Genomic DNA, 22,445 nt, shown 5'->3' with positions numbered 1-22,445 from the left:
CATGAACTTGGGAGAGACTAGGTATTTTTCTGTGGAAATGGCCAGTAATCCACTGAGTCTATCTGCTGCTGGTTTTCCTCTAGTAGCAATCCACACCAACATTTCTGGTCAGGAAAAGTGCTGTAATCAATTTTCTCGTTTCTAATCATGCTGACATTATTCATTCACCTCCGAGGATGGTGTTCCCTCAGGGAGAAAATGAAAATAGTGCTCCTTGTTATGACTGACCCAGGTGGTCTTTGTGAATGGATGGCTTAAAAAGGAGCTCTGTAGAAATACCATGGCACAGTGGAAAGAGCACAGATGTGGGAACCAGATAACCTGCATTCTAATCCTGGCTCTGCCACTTGCTTGCTGTGTGTCCTTGGGCAAGTCACTTAACTTTTCTGTGCCTCAGTTTCCTCATCTGTAAAATGGGGAATACCTATTCTCTTCCCCTTAGACCATGAGCCCTAAGTGGGACAGAACTGTGTTCTATCTGATTATTTTGTACCTACTCCGGAGCTTAGTATAGTACTAGTTACCTAGAAAGTGCTTAATGAATACCATTTTTATTACCTCACAGCCCCCAAAGGAATAAAGACTAAACAGATAAGAGTTATGCTTTTCATATCCTTCTTCCTTCCTGAAAACCTAAGGGCATTGTACAATGCCAAAGACTTAGTAGTTTTCTCATTCATTTGATCATATTTATTAAGTGCTTACTGTGTGCAGAGCACTGTAGTACTACTACTAACAATAATCATGGTATTTGTTAAGCACTCACTATGTGCCAGCACTGTACTAAACACTGGGATAGACACAAGCAAATCGGGTTGGACACAGTCTCTGTCTCTGAGGTAACTGAGGCACAGATAAATGTAGTGACTTGCCCTGCTCGGGAGAGTACAATATAGGAATAAACAGACACATTCCCAGCCCGCAAGGGCAGGGAGGCAATGTGAAGGAAAACAGGCATGGTCTCCAGGAAATGGGAATTTTGAACTCAACTCCACTACAAAATCACCATGATATCATGTATAAATGATAGAGGAGCAGCGTGGCTCAGTGGAAAGAGCATGGGCTTTGGAGTTAGAGGTCATGGGTTTAAATCCTGGCTCTGCCAATTGTCAGCTGTGTGACTTTGGGCAAGTCACTTCACTTTTCTGTGCCTCAGTTACCTCATCTGTAAAATGGGGATTAAGACTGTGAGCCCCCCGTGGGACAACCTGATCACCTTGTAACCTCCCCAGAGCTTAGAACAGTGTTTTGCACATAGTAAGCACTTAATAAATGCCATTATTATTATTATTATTAAATTTGTATAATGCATAAGCTGTAACATGGACTGAATACTCATCATTGGGACTCAACAAATGTTCACTTAGTTTGACAGGTGCACAGAAAATATCTTGTTTCTACTCAGCAATTAGTGCATGGATTGGCACATAGTAAGCACCACAAATGTTTATATTATTGTTAATAATAACAATAATTAAATGCTACTCCTCAGTTGCCCACCACTCCTGTGTGTATTTTTTTCTTTGGCTTATCTCTTTGTTATGATTTGTTTGTCATGTTACCTCAATGCCTTTACTGTTCTGCCACAGTAATGACTGGACAAGTCTAATTGTTGCACCCTGCTGAAATAATAACCGAAAAAATGGCCTTTTGCAAAACTATAAAATCCCAATTAGAAACACTGTTAGCCTTTCCTAATACTACTTCATATCCATTCATTTATTGATGGGCACTGTATGGAACTTTCCATTACCAAAGTGCTTTACAACTCTAAAAAAGTCAGAATTTTAAATTATTAATCCCCTCATGCTTCTCACCAAAAGAGCTCAAAGCACTTGACTGAGGAGAGCCTTCCACACCCAAAAGCCCTGGGGTGGGAGGGCAACGTTGCCTTTTTGCTTGAAGAAAACTCTGAGCAAAATAGTGGGATCTCTGTCAGTGGGGGGAGACAGAAAACACATCAGCAGGCATTCAACAGAAGAAGAATAAAGTCCCTGGTTAGGAAGTGGTAAGTGGAAGGGAAGATCTTTTTCTAAAATCCTGCACTGCTTCTTCCATTATCTGGCAACTATGCAAAGCCCCTCAGCTCTCCTCTCTGGGTTCAACATTCCTGAGAAATTTTCCAATCTTCCCACTACTCCCCTTAGGTATGCACACTTTTAGCAGTTTCAGGAAACAAAAACATTGAGGGCAAGTACAGTACTGAACTATTTGCTCTGCCTTTTGAAGGGGAAATAAGCAACATAAGGTTGAAATTCAATGTCCGAAGAAGCCAGTGTCAAAGTCAAGGGTGAAGTCCAAATTTCTCTTTTTTTCAGGGAGGCATTCTAATCCATTAAATCGCTTCTTTAGACAGAAAAGTTGAAGTGATTGAACTCTGCCTCAAAACGTTTCAGGCAAGAAAATAACATGGGTTTGAACAGAGATTAGGGTTGAGAGACTGAAGAGAGACTGAAGTGGTGTTGGATGGTGCCTGAGCCTCACAGTTGACATCATGAAGTCCAGTCCGCTCCTTTGGGGACACTTTAAGCAGACAGCTTGGACTTCCATTAGCAACATAATTCCATGATGCTGCAACCTCCTGGTGAAGAAAAATACACCATTATGTGCCTTGTTCTGACCAGGAATCCCAAGACAAATGTCCATGTTTAACCAATCTCTGTGGGACTTTTGAGTGTTCTCCATGCTCAATGAACAGAGACTTGCCATTTGAAAATTAAAATATATATATATATATATATATATATATAGATAACAGCTCTCTGACATCCTACATGGCAAACGACATGGAATTTAATCTATCAGACCAGAAGGGAGAGGATTGACTCATCAGCTTCTGGCACGATAACTAGGGATTCTGGGTGTCTATGATTTCAAAGCACAGCTTTTATCATCACCCAGTCTCCCCAGTTCACAGCTGCTTAAGTAACCAAGTTCTTCCTCTCTCCACAGCCCCCTTCTGACTCCAGCCCTTATTTCTGGGGCAGGCTGGGCAGGACATATAGGCCTTAAAGACATGATCCCGGGTCTCAGGAAAAGCAATTATGCCTCTGTACACAACTCTAATTCCAGACTAAGGGTACAGATAGATTCTATCCTAGAAGAGGGAGAGGATGACCGAATGTTTATGCAAATCTTTGCAATCCATTAGCAGGTGAATATTTTACTTGTACATATTTACTATTCTATTTATTTTGTTCATGATGCGCATTTGGCTTTAATTCTATTTGTTCTGATGACTTGACACCTGTCCACATGTTTTGTTTTGTTGTCTGTCTCCCCCTTCTAGACTGTGAGCCTGTTGTTAGGTAGAGACCATCTCTATGTTGCCAACTTGTACTTACCAAGTGCTTAGTACAGTGCTCTGCATGCAATAAGCACTCAATAAATACGATTGAATGAATGAATGAATGAATGAATAAAGATGGTGAGACCTGAATGGATTTTGACTTGAATAATTAGCCTGACACTTACCATACTTCCTAACTAGATGACTGGAGCCTAAAATGGATTTCCTAATTCTAAGAAAAGGGGAAACAAATTCCCCGTGGAGGTCTTGCTCAGGCTGATTAGAATCTGGACTGGTCTGGTTTAAATATGATTTGCCTTTTTAATATATGAAGAAGCTTTTTTTTCATAAGGAACACAAAGACCAACAACACTTACCCTCCATCTTGTTGAAAGAAGCTAACACTTGGATTTGCTATTACACCCAGAGTCCCTATAACACAAAGCTTTTCAACTTTATAAGAACCTTGGGATTCTTTCAGTCTTCGGATTCTACAGAGCTTTGGGCTATTTGACTTCAGCACAAGGAACTTAAGGACTAGTTCAAATGCTAGCTGTGATCTAGGCCATGTTTTAAAAAATGAACTCATATTATGAACTCATCTTATCATCCAAAGATAAACATATGAAAGAAGATACCTGGGCCAAACAAAACATTTGAAACCTCTTTGACGCATACTGCATAATTTTACTTAAACAGATTTAAAATAGGTGAAAAAGAATTACGATCAGAAAAATCTCCCCTCTAAAACCAAACCCCTTCAATCATTCACTCCCAAGGTACCACAGAATCTGGGATAAAAACTACCATGCAAATTCACTTTCAGGGTGGTAGTAATCCTTCCAAAATCATTACCCATTCGGGTGAGTTACTTTAATTTCAATTTATCTGTGATTCTGTGGAAGAACACCAGCTTCATTTTTGGTCATAGTTTAGTGTAGAGAAATGGGCTGTTTAGAAAGCATTATTGGTCCCAGAGCCCAGAAGGAATGCCTCTTTCAACAATAAGCAAAGAGGCACTCTAGCCCTATCATTAAGTGGGGAAACACGCAACAGTCTATGTGAGGATGCCTCTGTTATGGCTGTGATCACTCAAACAATAACAGGGAGCTGACAGCATGGAGCTGGAGATTGCTTACCTGGGAAAACCAAAATGCACTACTCTAAAATCATTTGCATACTATTAAATGAAGGTAGGAGGGCAGTTATATCACATTTGAGTTTCCTTGGCCAAGAATGAAGAGCAAGGGAGGGGCAGAGAGTGGGATTTGACTGTTTTGGGTGGCCACTTCTGTCTTCGGTGGACACTTCCTGATTCTGAGTTGGAATGGATGGAATTAGCACCTCCTTCCTGCCAGTCCTCATTGCTGGTGTCTGGGTCTCTGGATGTTGGGAAGTTGGAATGCATTGAGGAAGGAATTGCTACAGGTAGAAAGTGCTGTCTCAGTGTAACACCAAATCCAATCTGTGGGCTAAACTTCTGTGTAGAAGTTCTAAGCACTGGGCAAGAATACGAAGGCGGGTAAGCATGGTCCCTGGCCATCAAGGGGCTCACAATGACAAAATATAAGGAGGGAGTGGGGACTGAAGACAGAACCATAGGAGGTGATAAAACAATAAAACACTAAAATAACATAAAAGACAAGACCACATGAACATCATAAAAGCAAAAATCAGAAGGGTGCTGCTGATAGAGGAGAGAGTTTCAGAGTCCAGGTGGCTCAGGTTTCAAAGTACACCCAAAGGCACAGATTAAATCTCGAGGTAGGATCTGATAATCAAATGATCAATGATATTTATTGAGTGTTTACTGGGTGCTGAGCATTGTACTTAAGATTTGGGAAAGTGGCTCAGTGGAAAGAGCATGGGCTTGTGAGTCAGAGGTCATGGGTTCAAATCCCAGCTCTGCTGCTTGTCAGCTGTGTGACTTTGGGCAAGTCACTTAACTTCTCTGTGCCTCAGTTCCCTCATCTGTAAAATGGGGGTTGAAATTGTGAGCCCCAAATGGGACAACCTGATCCCCTTGTATCCTCCCCAGCACTTAGAACAGTGCTTTACACACAGTAAGTGCTTAACAAATGCCATTATTATTATTATTATTACAGTGAAATAGGGGAGGTAGATGTGATCCCTGCCCAAAAGGAGCTTACAGTCTTCACGGAAAAAAGACAATAAAATAAATTACAGATAGGGGAAATAATAGAGTATAAGTCTATATACGGAAGTGCTGTGGGGCTGGAGTAAGTAGGAAATTGCTTAAAGGGTACTGGTCAAGTGCAGAGTTGACATAGAGGGGAGAGTGGGTGGTGGGGGGGGAATGAGGGTTTAGTCAGAGAAGATGTCTGACTATCCTTTTCCCTTACTTCCCACTTAAACTGGGAGCCCATGGGGGGCAGAAACTGCATCCAACCATTCTATCTCATTTAGCAAATACTTACCTAGCAAATATCACAGTTATCATTATCATTATGTTAAGTGATGCATCGATGGAGATGGTGGTTCCCGTAACCAAATGTTGGATAGTCCTTTGCTCCCCATTCTATCCTTCTTCCCACCACCATCCCACCATCACTGGTTAGGGTAGGAGGAAAGAGCCTCAGATCTGGACCAGGAGCAGTCCATACCATTATAGTTAGAGGTTGGTCACATGCTACTCTTGACGGATCACGAATCATTAGGTTCAGTTCAGAACTGACTGGAGAACACGAAGTGCTCATGAAACTTGCCTTTCCAAATGAAAACTTAAGTCTGGTGTCTTGCCAGACTGATGCAGATTATTGATATGTCCGGTCCGGTATTCTACTCTGCCTTCAGATTAGGTCTTGGAATGAAAATTGGGAAGGTTACGTTAAATTAATGTTTAAATCTCTCCTACTGATATAAAGCCTGAGACTATTGAGTCCAACTAATATCCCACACTTATGTGACCATTTTAAAGTTTTCTGGAGCTGGGAGTGATCTCAAATGGCGATCTAGTTCAATCTCCTGCCTTCGGCAAGATCAGCTTCTCCTCATATGTCTCTATTATTTTATATTTCTCTCAAAGCCCTTCATTTCTTCAAATTCCCCTAAATACCCTCATCCCGCTCTCTACCTGCCCTACCTAGGCTCAAGAGTGGTTGTGACTGAGCTGATTTCATTTATTTCACGGCTAGTGGGAGGGCAGAAGGGGCGGGTAGGCTAAAAAAATGGTTTGTACTTAGCGACAAGGATGTCCTGAACACTCCCACCCCCACAGGGATTCTCGTGTAACCCATCTTTAAAGGAAGGAACAGATGCCTTCCTCTAGCCAAACTGTGCCCACTAATGAATCCTGGCCTCACTTCCCAACTGCATCCATATGCAGGGTGGGGAAACTGATATCTCCTCTAGTTTCACTTGTTCATCCCTTCTTTTTAACAACTTCACCCTAGAAAGACCATTTCACCAAGACTCATCCATTTTCCCTTACAGGAATCAGATTCTTCTCTACCTTATGGAGGCCACCTGGTTAACTACCGTCGTCAGTATGACCCAGACCCCACCACAGCCCAACAAAACTAAAGGTACTCCTAAGGTCTTCAATTAATTCAAGTAAGCTCTTCAAGCATTCTATGTGTCACTCAGAGCTAGTATACTTTACCATCTTTGGTGCATTTTTAAAAATCAATCAATGGTATTTCTTGAACGCTCACTGAGTGCAGAGCACTGTACTAAGCACTTGGGAGAGTACGATACAAGAGTTGGTAGACACGTTGCCTGTCCACAATGAGCTATTTTCTTATTCTGTGAAAGAATGATGTTTGAACTCATAGGTGATTTTTTTCACATCTCCGCTAATGGAACGAAAGATCCCTTTAATAATAATAATAATAACAATGGCATTTATTAAGTGCTTACTGTGTGCAAAGCACTGTTCTAAGCACTGGGGAGGTTACAAGGTGATCAGGTTGTCCCACGGGGGGCTCACAGTCTTAATCCCCATTCTCCAGATGAGGTAACTGAGGCACAGAGAAGTGAAGTGACTCACCCAAAGTCACACAGCTGACAAGTGGCGGAGCCGGGATTTGAACCCATGACCTCTGACTCCAAAGCCCGGGCTCTTTCCACTGAGCCACGCTGCTTCCCTTTATTTTCCTTCACTTCATCAAGGACTGAAGTTTGACCTATCCAGCAGCCAGGAGGATTGGGTTTTAATCCTACCTTTGAAGCTGCACTGTTGGAGAAACATGATTGAGTTTTTGGCGGTTTTTATGGTATTTGTTAAGTTTATTTTGTTCCAGGCACTGTATAAAGGGCTGGGGTAGATACAAGATAATCAGCTTGGACACAGTCCATGTCCAACATGGGGCTCACAGTCCATTTTACAGATGAGGTAAATGAGGCACAGAGAAGTTAACTGCAGCTGGCAAGGGTGGAGGAAGATTAGAACCCAGGTCCTCTGACTCCCAGGCTCTTGTTTTAACCACTGGGCTATGCTGCTTTCCATGAACTCCTTCCCTTTTATGCCTTACAGCTTCTCCATCTGTGAAATGGTAAGTAGACTATCTGCTCTTGATTTAGCTCATTAGGACTTTGGGAAGCTTCAAGAGCAAACGTTCTTCGGATGATCTGATCGCACTAGATAAATACCAGGCAGGAATTGAGGAACACTATAACTAATTGAAACTGTAGGCAAATTCTGTATTTTCGAGATGACAGCATAATTCTCTAATTTGGAAATGGCCAGGACATTAAGGTCAGTACCCCAATTCTGGCAAGAGGAGCACTGTGGTATCTTTAATAATCGTAAGTGGTCAGGGTCTCAGCTCCCGTCTTCTGTGAAATGTGAAACGTCAGCAGGACAGCCTGCCCTTTGCTTCATGCTGATTCACTCTCAGCTTGGAGGAATCACTCCACCCTCCCAGCACTATTTCTCCAAGCAACAAGTGCTTTCTAGGGAGAGAGAGAGTCTTGGGGGGCAGCACTGGCTTCTAACTGACTCAGGTGATCTGGGGCTAAAGGGGACAGAGATGGAATTCCACTGAATAGCAGGGTGACCTGGTGGAAAGACCTGGTGGACTCCACCACTTGTCTGCTGTATGACCTTGGGCAAATCCCTTTATTTCTCTTCACCTCACTGTACCTCATCTATAAAATGGGAATTAAGACCGTGAGCCTCATGTGGGACATGAATTCTGTCCAATCAGATTAGCTTGTATCTACCCCAGAGCTTAGAATAGTGCCTGGCACGTAGTAAGTTTTTAACAAATGCCATTCAAAAAAAATAATAAAAAACCTCTCAACTTCATTTCCCATTTGAACTGTAGTGGGATGTTGTAATAATAATAATAATATTTGTTAAGCACTGACTATGTACCAGGAGCTGGGGTAAATACAGTACAACCAGATTAGAAACTGTCTCTGTCCTATGTTGTATAGTAAAGTCACCATCATTATCCCAATCTAGTCCAAAAACCTTTAACTTGAAGGAATCCCCTTAAAAAATAGGGCCCCGGGAATAGTATGTTCCATCTACCACAGGGAAAATTCCTCTCTGGTGATGGTTCCCTGACTCAGGGCCCTACAACATGAAGTGTTGAGCAAGCTCTCCCAACTCCTAAATTCTAAACCCTGAGAATCTGTTGGCTCAGAGGACTCCTCCAGGCCAATACAGATCAGGCAATTTATCATGATTCAAAACTGATTATCTAGATTGTGTTCTATCCAGGCTTCTTAGCTCTCCTCCTCCTCCCTCTGGCTTCAGTTTGGCTATTTCCCGGATCATCAGAAATCCCACCGGTGGGTAAGAAAAGGAAATATGAGCAACTATAAAAGCGAACCATTGTCAAGAGCTTTAGGCCGAGGCTCTGAGGAAGGTGCGGGGAGGTTTCAACTAATGGCTGAAATGAGGTTTGGGGATCAACTGTGGTACTCCATTATCTGCACCAGCTCTGTCCCCCCTGTCACCACTAATTGCCTAAAGTAACAACTAAATGGCATTCTAGTGATTTGGCAGAGAAAGTGCGGCTTTCTAAAGTGCCTCTTACTTGCTGGGACTAACCTGGCTGAATCTGCTCCATTATATCTTTTATAAGCAACTGGGTCAAAAACAGAAGTGGGAGATTCAAGTCTGAGATTTAGTCATGGCTTACCTCATTTGCTTCTTAAGCAATCAGGAAATCTTCTCTAAAAGGCTGTCCTGATATCAGGCCCCTTGTACAAGAACAGAAAAGAGAACCTGGTCGCACCCAGTTTAGGAAAACAGCCACCAGGAGACCAGTGTAATTTTTGATACTGCATGACTATCACAAGGCTGAGCATAAATGGACAAACTGAGTGTTCTTGTGTCTACATGTGTCTACTTGCCAGAGACTGGAAGGTTCAAAGTTACCAATAAAGATGAAGGATCTTCTCATTAGATTTTTAGAAGGACACTGATATGGGAACTCCCAAATCCTTCCATACATGTGGACATAGGTGTGTTCACACCCGAGTTACCCACTGATTTGCCAAAGGGTCACCCAGGACTAATCCAGGCCTATTTCCTCTTTTAAAGGTCACATACTCTGCAATTAAATCATGGGGAATCAATCAGCTACCCACTGAGTTCAAACCTTCTTTGTAAGAGATATTTAAATAGCACTCCCAAATCAGCATACTGTAGAAGGACATGCTAATAAGGGGAAGTTTGCAAGTCTGAGGTTAACCTGAAGAACTTTCCTTAACCTGACACATTAATGATGACTGTTAATAATGAAGTGTTTTGTTCTTTTGTAGAAATGATTCTGTAGATGAAGTAGAGGAACTGGATAACTTTGACCTCCTTATCCACTGCTCTAGTTTGATATCCTCTAGTTTTATATGCTTCTCTGCTTTCTGACTCACCCAAATTAGAGCATAAGGTAAATCCTGATTCTTACCTAACTACTGGGTTTGTCTGATTGTCCATCTAGCTCACTATTCTGTTTGCCTGTCTTGACCTCCACTTCGAACATCCCTAACTTTTTCCTCTACATGCCTAGCTTCATAACTAGGAACCATTCCGGAATGCTGATCCAACCACTTAGGAAGCAACCTGTGATTTTGGCCTGAACAATTTCCCTTGGTAAAGAGTTAATAGATTGGCCACTGGCCATGAGAAGAAATGTTATGTGTTCTGAACTTACCAACGTCAAGTATCAATGCATTCCCCCTTGTCCTGGAACTATGGGATTTGGAGCCTAAAAATGCTCAGCCCTTCCACACCCTCCAAGATTTTGCAAGCAACAATTGTGTTCTCTTTCAGGCTTTGTTATACCAACTCTGTTATACTGAACTCTTCCAAGCACTTAGTACAGTGCTCTGCACAAAGTAAACCCTCAAAAATATGACTGATTGATTTGTCTTCCCAGGCTCGAAGTCTAATCATTTCAGACTCTATTTATGTGCAACCACTCCATCTAACTGACTGATCATCCTGGCTGCCCTTCTCTCTTGCCATATTGTATCCTCCTTGAGATGCAGCAACCAGAACTGTATGCAGGATGCCTGGTTTGGGTGTATCATCATCTGGAGAGTGACAAAACTCTGCCTTTTCCTTGTTATTCTGAACGCTAACAATGCTTAGATTTTCGTTTCTCTACATCAGGGATGGGCAGCTATTTTACCTGAGGGAACTACTTACTAGACTTTTAAAACTCTGCTGGACTGCTGCTGGTAAAGAGCCGGGGCCAGGGGGATGTTGGACTTTGAACAGTGGAAGCAACTGTGTTTCTGCCCACTGGCTCCCGACTATCTCTGATCCTGTGGCAGATGGCCAGCACTCCTCACCCGCTGCAGGTTCAAAAGCTTCCAGATGTGCAGAGGGGGGCAACAGAAGGGATTCCTGACAGTTCTGGGGGGCAAGCCTGGAGCCACCCCTCTGCCTCCACTCTGCAGGCTGGAGGGGCCCCCTTGCTGGGGTGTAACTTGCCCACCCTGCCCTTCATCCCTTCTAGAGCTCTAAGTCTTGCAGGAGCAGAAAGTAGCTCCTTCCTTTAGGGCTTTGAGGAAGTTATAGTGGTGAAGCTTGGAGATTTGGGAGAAAATGGTAAAAAGAATCCCACCCACAGGTTGCAGCATCACTTTGCTAATTTAGGGGGATTACTGATTTAAACCCCCTTCCATCAAGGGTGGAGAGAAGAGAGAAAATGAAATTCAGAGAAAACAGTAATTGCTTCCTACAGGCTGGCAATTAGTACAAAAGTAGGCTTGCCACTTAGTGGCGAGGTGATGGGAAAGAGGGGAAGAGTAAAGCAGCCAGGTGTAACTGACTGGCATTCCTCTTTCTTGAGGTGACACTCTGCGTCCTTCCACCAAGTAGGCTTATGGGCCATTTGTTTTGGAAGTTCTGTTTTTTGAACAGTGCTTTGCACATAGTAAGTGTTAAACAAATGCCATCATTATTATTATTTATTAAGCATTTACTATGTGTCAAGCACTGTTCTAAGTGCTGGGATAGATACAAGTCAATCAGGTAGGATGCAGTCCCTGTCCTACATGCGCTCACAATCTTAAATCTTAAATCTCCAATATCAAGGCCCGCACTTGTCCCACTTATAACATAGAGCCTCGATCCCAGAACGTTGCCTTGTTTACAGCAAATAGCATCTCAGTCAGTCCAGCAAGAGCAGGTATTCAATCCCTACATGACAGATGAGGCAAATGAGGCATTGAAAAACTGTGACTTACCCAAGGTCATCCAGCTGAAAAATTGCAGAGTTGGGATTAGAACCTAGGTCCTTTGACTTCCAAGGCCCATGGTCTTTCCACTAGGCCATACTGCTTTCTGGGCCATGCTGGTGTTTGAGAATTCATTCATTCATTCATTCATTCAATCATATTTTTTGAGCACTTACTGTGTGCAGAGCACTGTACCAAGCACTTGGGAGAGTACAATATACCAACAAATAGACACATTCCTACCCACAACAGTCTAGAGGGGGAGACAGACATTGATAGAAATAAATAAATACATAAATAAATAAATTACAGCTATATTAATATGTGCTCTGAATGGTTCAGGTCCATATTGGATGTTATTTAATATCTCTTTATTTCATCCCACTGCAGTGATTTGAGAACTACTCTGAGAATTCAACATCGTTCAACATCAAAAGACCCAAAGGCTAAGAATGTCGGCTTTTCTCCTCAGAAGCGTCTAATGTCTTGTGCTAACAGTTTAGCTCAGGAAATGAGTTTGCCGTCTAGCCCTCAAATATCCTGGAAAGAAGAATGTGGGAATGTGGACTTGAGCAATTTGTTATGAACCTGACTCCTGAACCCACAAGACTTCTGGGCCCGGTTCAAATGATGAGGCCTCTCCACCTGGAACTCTCTGGTACTTGAGAGGAGGCAGTTATTCACACTGATGAATAACCAGTTTAAACCCTTAGTCTCTATTGTTCATATAATCAGTGTGAGCCTAGGGAGAGAAGAATGCTAGAGTAATATTAAGTTCCAGCTGTTGAATATCTTTCCCAGAAGGTAACAATTATAACCTCAAAATACATGCAATCATCAATTAGCAGCTTGTCACAATATCCCTAACCTGGTATCTTCCACCTCATTTTTCAAAGAAGGAAACTGAGGCAGAGAGAAATTCCACGATTTGCCAGCATTTATGGTAAGTCAGGCAGGGGCAGAAATGAGAAGTCAAGAGTCCCTGAAATCATTCTCCCCATTAATTCCCGGGGAAATGCAGGCTCAGGGTAGTGAAGGGTCTCTCTTACTGCTACTTAGGGAGAGTCATGAGAGCAACAGTTGAGCTCATAAACAGCAAAACAGGAAGTGGAAAAGAGAGAGCCAGATTCTGAAGGCAGTTCCCCAACCATCACTCAACTCCCCCACTGGAAAGAGAAACATCCTCGATCAACAACATCAAACAAAATCCTTGATTTTCCAAATAAAGATGTGACACCCTCAGCAACCTACTTTGAAATCACACAAACTGCCCCTATTGATGTTTGAGCATCATCACCACCAACAAGTGCTCACTATATATCTAAGGATGCACAGCAACTTCCTCTGTGCTTGAGTATGGAATTGAGACAAAGCAGACAGGTTCCTACGTCGATGGCAAACAGTTCACATCCATTGTGTAGTACAGTGCTCTGCACACAGTAAGTGCTCAATAAATACGATTGAATGAATGAATCCATTGAACCCTAACCTGGGGATCGGTAGAGAGCATTTGAGTCCTTATGATCTAACTCGGCCAGTGTCTAAGTGGGAGGAAGATTGAAGTTAACCATATCACTCAGTCAAAAGCCTCTCTGATGGGGAATCGAGTGGATTGCTATTTTGGGGACCTGAATGATTGGGCTGGTTGTGTTCATTGATCACATTCAGCACTAGTTGAATTCTTTGCTTCACGTTGCTTTTGTTGCTGCAGTTTCTAAGACATCTCGGCTTCCGTCCTTTCTGGCTGCTCCCTGGATACCTGCATACCTGCCGTGTTAGAAGAGAGGCGAGGTTGTTCCAGCATCAGGGGGAGTCTTAACTGCTCTCTTGGGCTCCCCTGCCCTGATGAATACAACCTCACTTTACTGTTTACTTGAGTCAGGAAAGAAAGAACAATCAACCCCAATGATGTGGACTTTGAACAATGAACTTGATAGTGAGAGAAGAATCAATCAATCAGTCAATCAATGGCTTTTATTGAGTACTTACTGTGGGCAGAGCATTGTACCAAGCACTTGGGAGAGTACAATTCAATAGCACTGATAGACACATTCCGTGCTCACAAGGAGCTTACAGTCTAAGAAAAAGTCTCCTGTTCCAGTACTAGTCTCTCCTGGCCTCCCAACCCCACCTCAAGCAAGACACCCTCCATTTTTTGGCCTTCCTTCCTCCAGATGCTCTCTGTCAACTACCAATTACTTAATCAATCATATTTACTGAGCATTTACTATGCACAGAGCACTGTACTAAGCACTTGGGAGAGTAAAACACAACAGAGTTAGCAGTCAGACACATTCCCGGCCCAAATGAAGACCGGATCAGATTCCGGATCAGTTTGAGCAACGTTTCAGATGTCGGATGGTTTAAAGTTTCTAAGTCTCCTCTGGGTCCTCCAAGAAGGGGATTACGTAAATAGAAAATGATAATGGTAAATACGTAGTTTTCCTCTGTTTCTCAAGGTTCTTTTAAAAAATTATTACTATCATAGCACTGCTCCCACCCAGCCAGCAGGATATAGCCACTTGCTAAGGCCTTGAGGTGCTTTTAATCTGTTTATTTATCTCTCCCCTTGTCACAAATCTGTGAGCATCCTGTGCTGCTGTACAGTAAGGGATTGCTGCAAGGACAATCAATGCATTTAGGAAGAAGGGCGGGAGGAGGCTTGAGAGCGGGAGGGGGAGTTAACGCAGAGAATCGACTCATTAATATTTCAGAGGCACCATCACTGCAGCTTCTGTGTGCTCAGAGGTCTGGCACTTGTGCTGGTGAAAAAAAAGAAAACAGATTTAAAGGAACAGACCTTGTCCTGCCCCTGGTCTTTTCCTCCAATTTGCTTCCTCTCTGATTTTTGCATTGAACAGCAGAGGGGCTCCCCAAGGAACAGCTCATGTGGAGTTGGTGGGGGGGCATGGTGAGGAAGGGGGGTGAGCCACAGGCCAAGTCTATCGGCCACACGGCTCCAAAAATCGCATGACAACATTACAGTGACCCTGTGGAGAGTCGGTCCACGGGGTCAACTTGCAGGGTTGCGAAGACCTCATCCAGCAGGTAAAGCTGTCTGAAACATGAGAGGAGGTGGGACTGGATTTTGTAAACCAGGTATTTTGTGTACTGGGGGTCAAAATCAGCAGCCTTTTAATGACCTTGGGCTTTGGGGAGTGCTTTGCGTTCTTTCACTTGGGAGAGTAAAACACAACAGAGTTAGCAGTCAGACACATTCCCGGCCCAAATACCAAATACCCAAATACCAAAAAGTCACTTCACTTCTCTGGACCTCAGTTCCCTCATCTGTAAAATGGAGATTAAGACTGTGAGCCCCACGTGGGACAACCTCAATGACCTTGTATCCCCCCAGAGCTTAGAACAGTGCTTGGCACATAGTAAGCGCTTAACAAATACCAACATTATTATTATTATTATTATTATTTGGGAGAGTATAGTACAATCCAGGAGGAGAGCGTGGTCTAGTGGAAAGAACACGGGTCTCGGAGTCAGAGGACCTGGGTTCTAATCCCTGGCTCCATCACTTGCCTGCTGTGTGACCTTGGGAGATTCACTTCTCTGTGCCTCAGTTCCCTCATCTGCAAAATGGGGATTCAATACCTGCTCCCCTTCCTATTTAGACTGTGAGCCCCATGTGGGACCTGATGATCCTGCAGCACTTAATACAGTGCTTGGCACATAATAAGTGCTCAACAAATACCAGTTATTATTACAGGGTCTGTAGAGTTGGGGGAGAGCTGGTACGCATACATATTAGAGAGGGAGATGGGCATGAAAATAAATTGCCAAAAGGGAAAGTAGAGGAGCATAAGGATAGGTGCATAAGTGCTGTGGGGCTGGGATTGGGATGCTTAAGAACCCGGCTCCACAAATTGTCAGTTGTGTGACCTTGGGCAAGTCACTTAACTTCTCTGTGCCTCAGTTACCTCATCTGTAAAATGGGGATGAAGACTGTGAGCCCCACGTGGGACAACCTGATCACTTTGTAATCTACCCAGCACTTAGAACAGTGCTTTGCCATAGTAAGCGCTTTATAAATGCCATCATCATTATTATTATTATTACAGATCCAGGTGCATAGATGATGTAAAGGGGAGGGTTAAGCTTGCTGTGGGCAGGGAATGTGTCTGTTTATTGTTATAGCATACTCTCATTCATTCATTCAATTGTATTTATTGAGCGCTTACTGTGTGCAGAGCACTGTACTAAGCGCTTGGGAAGTACAAGTCAGCAACATATAGAGACGGTTCCTACCCACCAACGGGCTCACAGTCTAGAAGGGGGAGACAGACAACAAAACAGAACATGTAGACAGGTGTCAAAATCGTCAGAACAAATAGAATTAAAGCTATATGCACATCATTAACAAAATAAAAAGAATAGTAAATATGAACTAAACGTTTTCCAATGGCTGTTAACACTGTCCAAATATTTCCTAACATAGTGTTGTGATGACCCAGCCAAGAGGAAAAAGCCTCAATTGTATTTTCAACACAGTCTTATAGATGTCTCTTAAACACTCTCCCAGCCACTCCACACACAGTAAGTGCTCAACAAATGCAACTGGATGAATGAATGAAAGGAGGAGATGAGTACTTAGGGAAGGCCTCTGAGTAATCAAATGGGGAAGATACAGTTATAAATGGCCCAACAAGCAATAGGTTAGGGCATAGAGATACACAGTAAAAGCAAAAGTGAGAAATTTAATTAATGACTAGATATTCCCAGGAGTGCTAAGGGGGGCAGGCATGCCATGGAAGGTGGAGAATGCCAGAGAATGCTTCTTGGATAAGGTGACTTTTTAGGAGGGCTGAGAGGGTGGTGGTTTGGGGGTTTTGTGTGGGGAGGGTGATCCACGAAGGGGGAAGAGTATGAACATTGGGTGATCGATGGGAGGGTAGTGAGGGAGCCTCAGTTTAAAAGCTATCCTGAGAGAAGCAAAGAGTCCACCTTGGGGTGACGTAGGAGAAGAGAGTGGATAGGTAAAATGGTCAGGAATTTTGGTTTTATTCGAGAATAAACGAGCGGCCAATGGAGCTGTCTCGGTAGCGAAGTTGTGTTTGTTCCAGCAGCATTTTGCACGACCTGAAGACCACCAGTGCTAGGTTGGGGTGAGTTGTCAGGATGCTGAAGAGAAAGGGAGTTAAAATGGAAAGTTATCCTGGCAAGCTCACTTGGAAGCAATACCACTTCCTGGTGAATATACAATAACAGTTACTACTGTGGGGCAGCTGAAAAAAGAAATCCTGGGGAGAAGAAAAAGCATTCTGATTTTACCCCTCCCTGAGCCATTCTATGCCCTGACTCAGTTGATGCCAGGAGTCTTATTTAATGGTCAGGGAATATGTCTGCCAACTCTGTTGTATTGTACTTCCCCGAGCACTTGGCACAGTGCTCAGCCCAGACTAAGTGCTCAGTAGATATCATTGATGATATGTACTAAGCACTTGATAGAGTACAAAAGAGTTATAGTAAGATATTAAGGTATTAAGGTAAGATATTAAGATAATCATGTTCTGCTTTTATCCATTCTGCATGAGCCTTACGTGTCCCATTTTCTCCCCTGTATTTTTTCCACCCTGAAATGCACCTCTTTATGAGGGAATTGAGATGACCTGCTTGTGGCTTTGGGCAAGTTACTTAACCTCTCCGTGTCTTAGTTTCCTCATCTGTCAAATACCTCCTCCCTATCTCTTAAATTTGTGAGACCTGAGTGGGATAGGGTCTGGGTCCAATCTGATTATCTTGTAATTTACTCTAGTGTTTAGCACAGTGCTTAACCTAGAGTGATTATATGCTAGTTTTTATCATCATCATCAGTGGTATTTATTGAGAACTTTTTATTAGCTTCGGTTACCTCATCTGTAAAATGGGGATTAAGACTGTGAGCCCCATGTGGGACATGGACTGCATCCATACTGATTACCTTGTAACTACCCCAGTGCCCAATACAGTTCCTGGCACATAGTAAGCACTTAACAAACACCAAAAAGCAAATGAATAACAAAAAAGCCTTCAAAACCTCCAACGTTGAGAAATAGCAAGGCATGCCCTGGATCACCAGAAGGAATGGCATCATCATAATTCAAGCAGGGAGGAAAGGTTTACGGCGACATTTTCAGATAATCCAAATCCTCACAATAATAATAATATTGGTATTTGTTAAGCACTTACTCTGTGTCAGGCACTGTACTAAGTGCGGGGGTGGATACAAGAAAATCGAGTTGGACATAGTCCCTGTCCCATATGGGACTCACAGTCTCAATCTCCATTTTACAGATGAGGTAACTGAGGCACAGAGAAGTGAAGTGACTTGCCCAAGGTCGCACAGCAGACAAGTGGTGGAACTGGGATTAGAACCCATGACCTTCCCAGGCCTGTGCTCTATCCATTATGGCTTGCTGTTTCTCATTCTAGACGAGAGCTTCAAACTCCTTTCCCTTCAAACCTTTCACCAGCGGCACTTAAAAGAGGCCAAAAGGGCAAAATCGATCTCCATCTGTCCTTGTCTCTCCCACTTCAGGTGAGCCACCAAAGTGGTAAAATGGAGATCCAGAGGGCTGGTAATCAGTCCACCACTGGATAATCAGCCCTGTGAATAACTTATACTTGATCGATTATATCAACAAAGCTACAACAATCATAAAAGCCAGGAAACTAGCCTTTGCTAATGAGATTTGGGCCACTTAAGACTATGTTTAGTTTCTGGTTCTGTAAAGTTTGCACTGCAGTTTCCAAATTGGGAGGTCGCTGGATCCTTTCAGCTACATGATGCTGGCAGAACACCATTTTGAGGTAGGAGAGTTGTGAATTGCTACAGGAGCTCAATTTAATTTAAAGAGAAAGAAGGGTTTATACAGCTTTGGACAGAAATAATCTTACACTTTATCAATCAGTCTTCCCATGTGCAGAACACTGTACTAAATGCTTGGGAGAATACAAAATGACAGAGATGACGGACATGTTCCTTGCCCACAATCTTGCACTCTAGAAGGGGAAATAGACAATCATAAATAAATAAATTACCTATATGTACATAAGTTCTGTGGGCCTGAGGGCAAAGAAAGGTTGCAATTCCAAGTGCAGATGTGGTTTTAATAAGGCTTTAAAGGTGGTGAGAGTGATGTTCTGTTGGATATGACTCTACTGCTGGAGGTTAGTCACTGAAAAGACCATAACTACTTCAAAGTCTTCCCCATCCCCTGAGAAAAGGGGCCCTCCTGCAGAGCAGTGACACTGAAAGCATTTCATTCAGCTCTAGGGACTTAGTGAATCATCATTCTATCCGCAAATTATCCAAGTTCCTTTCTTCTTTCTTCTCCTGAGTGACTACCCTGGGTCACTGCTCATTAGCTCCTCCCCCAAGAGGTGAGTGAGTGGGAAAAAAAAGGAAATAAAATTGGTTTCTTGAGGCTCTTCCTTTCTTGCTCTCCCCCTACCCAGCTGATTAGGTTAGCCTTGCTGTATATTTATAGTACTCTTACCAAGCACTTAGTCCAGTGCTTTGCACACAGTAAATGTTCAATAAGCAGCGTGGCTCAGTGGAAAGAGCCCGGGCTTTGGAGTCAGAGGTTGTGGGTTCTAATCCCGGCTCCATCACTTAGCAGCTGTGTGACTTCGGGCAAGTCACTTAACTTTTCTGTGCCTCAGTTACCTCATCTGGAAAATGGGGATTAAGACTGTGAGCCCCACTTGGGTCAACCTGATTACCTTGTATCCCCCCACAGTGCTTAGAACAGTGCTTGGCACATACTAAGTGCTTAATAAATACCATTATTATTATTATTATTAATACATATGATGGAATGAATGTATATGAATAATCCCATGCAGAAATAGATGAAGAAGGATTACTAGCTCACTCCTGTAGCACCTCCAAGATTCAGGGTCCCCAGTCTGCACCCCAAAGGATCCAAAGATTCTGGAGTTCCTAGTGCTGACTTGGGGCTCTACGTAGGGACTGATAGCCCAGATTGGGTTGGCCTTCAGGCAGGGGGCCCCCCAAGGTGGTTCCGACTGACCTTGGGAGTACTGGTGGGGGACCCTCAAACCCAAGGAGGGGTAGACTTCCCATCACTTTATTCTACCATGCCTTCCTGGATGCTGCCCTCACACTTCCTGGTTCAGCAGCCGGCTTGAGTGGGTCTTCCAGGCCTACCCCATCCCATAGAGAAGCAGCTTTGCTTAATGGAAAGAGCCCGGGCTTGGGAGTCAGAGGTCATGGGTTCCAATCCCGGCTTCGCCACTTGTCTGCTGTGTGACCTTGGGCAAGCCACTTAACTTCTCTGGCCCTTAGTTCCTTCATCTGTAAAATGGGGACTAAGACTGTGAGCCCCATGCGGGACAAACTCCTTGCCTTGTATCTACCCCAATGCTTAGAACAGTGCTAGGCACATAACAAATGCTTAACAAATACGATAATAATAATTATTATTATCCCCCATATGCCTCCAACCTCCTATGGTTTGGACAAGGGGACCAAGTAGTCCATTGGCAGAAATTTTACTACTACTACTACTACTACTACTACTAATAATAATGGCATTTGTTAAGCACTTACTATGTGCAAAGCACTGTTCTAATCGCTGGGGAGGATACAAGGTGATCAGGTTGTCCCACTTGGGGCTTGTAGGAGACAAGATGTTCTTGGCTAGCCCTGTGTCAGCCTGGGGCTCCCACGAGATCATCATCATGATATCACAATGGTGGTATCTATTACTAGATAAATATGTGCCAAGTTCTGTGCTAAATGCTGGTGTTTATACAGGATAATCAGATTGGAAACGGTCCCTTTCCCACATGGGATTCACAGTATAAGAGGAAGAGAGAACAGGTATCTTCTCCTCACTTTAAAGATGACAAAATGGAGTCACAGAGAAGTTAAGTGACTAGCCCAAGGTCACACAGCAAGCAAGTGGTGGAGCTAGGACTAGAACCTGGGTCTCTTGACTCTCTGTCCCTTGCACTTTAACACTAGGCCCCTCAACATAATCGTAGAGGAGTTGCCCTACAACCTTATCATCCTCCTCATCGTCATCCTCAGCATTTACTGAGCACTCACTGTGTGTCCCTATTTCCCCTCATCCCCTCTCTTCACTAGGACATGGGTTCCAATCTCAGCTCTGCCACATGTCTGCTCTGTGACCTTGGGCAAGTCACTTTATTTCTGTGGGCCTCAGTTCCCTCATCTGTAAGATGGGGATAAGAGTGTAAGCCCCATATGGGACAGGTTCTGTGTCCAATCTGATGAACTTCTATCTAACGCAGTGCTTGGAACAGTGTACACAGTAAGCACTTAACAAGTACTATTATTATTATTATCCCTTAAATGCTTTGATACCCCAGCTCCACAGTACTTATGTAAATATCTGCACTTAAGTAAATATCCTTATACTCTACTATTTGCCATGTTTTAAACTTACTTTATTATCTTTCTCCCCAACTAGACTTTAAGCTCCTGGTGGGCAGGGACTGCATCAACCAATTGTATTATATTGTAAGTTCCCAAGAGCTTAATACAGTGCTCTGACCACAGTAAGCCCCCAGTAAATACCACTGAAAGACCGATGGATTGGTGATTGAAGGTGATTCCAGATACTGAGGGAGTCAAAAGGCGAAAACAGGACATTATCACTCTCCACCTGCTCTGGTGAAGAGTTGGTGGGGGAAAAATTTAGTTGCAAACGATATAGGGGAGAATCTGTGCATTTCAGTCATCTCCCGTTAGACTGGATAATCAGGAGTCCACCGTGGGGCATGAAATGTTGAGTACAGTGGTTAGTGGTGTAGTTTTGTTTACTCTCGTAGCATCAGTCTAAACCAGATGGGGTTTGCGAGTTTCACTGAAACTGGGTGTTGAGGGGATCACTGAATTGTCTCAGGCCTTTGCAGGCTGTGGCAAGGGAGAGGCAAGAGTGGTCTCTCCGAGGCATCTGATAGACACTCAGTTTGGTTGCAGCCCAAGGGGAATTGCTTATTACCATTTGTCAGAAATTCCCAGTTAGTACTAAGGCAGAGTGTTAATCCAACAGGATGTTTGAGAAAGTAGGAGGGGCTGGGGTGGGGGGGAGGGCAGGAAGAGGAGGCTTGCTGGTGCAGAGGGATGCAGGCCTCTTGCTGGGGATAGAGCTGGTGGTAGTGATGTGGAGAGGAGAGGACGGAGGGGCTTCTCTCTCCCAAAGGTTTCTGGGAAATGTATTCCTGTAATACTGTCTCAAATGCCTCAAATGCCCCAGAAAATTATGGGGAATCCTTCAGGCCTACCAAAGCAAGACACTGTGGGTTTCTCCACTGTAGCCCAGTAGCTGTCATGGCTGGGGAACTTGTGGCAACAGGTGAAACTTGAGGCCACATGTCTGTCCACATTGCCCGGTTCCAACCACTCTTGCCATGGCCACAGGATGGTGGGGTAACAGCGTGGCTCAGTGGAAAGAGCATGGGCTTTGGAGTCAGAGGTCATCATGGGTTCAAATCCCTGCTCCGCCAATTGTCA

General features: G+C 43.6%; 1 protein-coding gene across 6 annotated transcripts in view; it reads right to left on the bottom strand.

Annotated features, from left to right (window-relative positions):
* The window catches only part of ATP2B3 (ATPase plasma membrane Ca2+ transporting 3), a 182,714-nt gene that overhangs the window by 136,016 nt on the left and 24,253 nt on the right, over positions 1-22,445 (bottom strand). For 2 of the 6 annotated variants that reach the window (XM_038747649.1, XM_038747651.1), the window contains exon 1: positions 9,403-9,447. The exons of 1 other annotated variant lie outside the window; for it this stretch is intronic. The gene's annotated coding sequence lies outside the window, so the exon portion shown is untranslated. Of the gene's footprint in view, positions 1-9,402; positions 9,449-22,445 lie in introns of those variants that run through there. 3 more of the 6 variants (XM_038747650.1, XM_038747653.1, XM_038747654.1) reach the window with 2 other exon arrangements.

This window comes from Tachyglossus aculeatus, chromosome 6 (genome assembly GCF_015852505.1).
Source record: "Tachyglossus aculeatus isolate mTacAcu1 chromosome 6, mTacAcu1.pri, whole genome shotgun sequence".
NCBI lineage: Eukaryota > Metazoa > Chordata > Mammalia > Monotremata > Tachyglossidae > Tachyglossus > Tachyglossus aculeatus.
Note: the sequence above shows the minus strand (reverse complement) of the source record. Positions and strands in the feature narration are given on the sequence as shown.